A 2102-nucleotide genomic window follows, 5' to 3' on the forward strand; every position below is an offset into this window, starting at 1 on the left:
TAGTGATTGGAGTGAAGTCATAACAAGGTAGTCGTACTAGAAGGTTCGGCTAGATCACCTCCTTTTCAGGGAGAGCTAATGCTTGTTGGGTATTTTGGTTTGACACTGCTTCACACCCCCCAAGAAAAGAAGGGAGCTATACCCCCTTATTCTAGACGATCTTAGTATTGGTATTTTTTTTATGGATTGCCATTTCAAGTATTGCTCTCGTTGGACTTCTTATGTCGGGGTATGGATCAAATAATAAATATTTTTTTAGGTGGTCTACGGGCAGCTGCTCAATCAATTAGTTATGAAATACCATTAGCTCTATGTGTGTTATTGATATCTCTACGTGTGATTCGGTAAGACCTAAAAAAAATTCAAATTCTTTTCTTTCTAGAAACAAGGATAAAATGATTTGACTGACTATATATATTTTTATTTTTCTTCAGCATTTGAGTTAATGAACTAAACCAGATATTTATATGAGTGAAAGAAAATGGCTTCTAAATTTGCAGTAAAAAGGTTGAGTCTCATTTCCTATGTACAAGAATCAAATGGTGAAAAAAGTAAACATAAGCAATAGAGATTGTCTAACCCAAGATTCATGAATTGTCATGATAGCTTGAAGCAGGTTCAAAAGATCAACTGTATGGAGTTTTTACTGTCTATTACCATAGATGGATTTCCACAATGGTAGGTTTTTTTGAAAGAAAAAATGAGTGGATGGTTAGGAAGACTAAGATACCAAATGATTAGTCATTGAGATTATGTAAGTTATCCAAGAGGATATTTCTGTACATAAAAGGAATTCAAATTGGGGCTTTACATCCGTAGAAATGATCAAGAAGTACTCTCCATGATTCTGATCCAGAGTATGTTCCTATCCACTGAGTAAGTAAATAACTATCAAGAATGAAGTAATCTTTAATTTGGTTAAAGGCCCTTTTTCTGAGAAAGGAGAATAGGAATGAAATAAAATAAATCAAAATAGAAAGAAAAGAATCTAATTGCAAAAGCAAAAAGGAGGGATGTCTTTTTTTGTTTCCTTTTTTGTTTTTGTTTTTATTCTTTCCTATAATTCAATTTTAATTTCTATTTAGAGAGAGAAATTTTTTGTCATGATTCATGAACAAATGGACTCTCTAATTTTTTTTGTAATTGAAAATTCGAGGTTGAAATGTCTATATGATATTGCTCTAAAGCACATTTTTTATTTTATTTAATGATAAGGTTATTAATCAACAAACAAAATTCAAATTCTTAAAAGATGAGATAAATTCAGAAGCACTTATTTATTAGTTTTAAATATAGCAGACAAAATTCCATTGGTCTAATTTGGGACCCTAGGATAGATTTTCACGATGCATAAAATATTCAACCAGAGCTGCTCTTGTATAAGGAGCAAGGTATTCTAATATAGCAGGGGAATCCGTCGTTTTGGCTACCACAATAGTGTATTTCATCGCTCTCCTTTCCTGTAAAGTAGTTATTACCTGGGCCACAGAAGACGCTTTTTGCCCAATAGCTACATAAACACATATTACATTTTGACCTTGTTGATTGAAAATCGTATTTGTGACTACTACTGTTTTACCGATTTGTTTGTCTCTAATAATTAATTCTCATTGACCACGCCCTATAGGGGTCATCGAATCAATAGCAATAAGTCCAGTTTGAAGAGGCTCATATACAAAACGACGCAAAATAATACCCGGGGTGGCAGATTCAATTAATCAAAATTCAGAAGCTGAAATTTCACCTCTACCATCAATAGGTTTAGCCAGGACATTTATAACACGACCCAAATAAGCCTCATTCACGGGTATCTGAGCAATTCTTCCCGTTGCTTTTACAGAACTTCCTTCTTGTATCAACAAACCATCGCCCATTAATACAATACCAACATTATTTAATTCCAAATTGAGAGCGATGCCTATTGTACCCTCTTCAAATTCTACTAATTCACTTGCCATTACTTCATCAAGATCGTGAGTATGAGAAATGTCATCGCCTACTTGAAGTACGATACCAGTATTTACAACCTTTACTTCTCTATTATACTGTTCAATATGTTCATGGATAATATTACTAATTTCGTCAGCTCGAATGGTTACCAT

At 33.4% G+C, this 2102-nt stretch overlaps 1 pseudogene; it reads right to left on the reverse strand.

The window, feature by feature from the left end:
* Positions 1-663: 663 nt before the first annotated feature.
* On the reverse strand, positions 664-2102 carry LOC129887899 (ATP synthase subunit alpha, chloroplastic-like; annotated as a pseudogene).

Source organism: Solanum dulcamara, chromosome 1, assembly GCF_947179165.1.
Source record: "Solanum dulcamara chromosome 1, daSolDulc1.2, whole genome shotgun sequence".
NCBI classification, from domain to species: domain Eukaryota; kingdom Viridiplantae; phylum Streptophyta; class Magnoliopsida; order Solanales; family Solanaceae; genus Solanum; species Solanum dulcamara.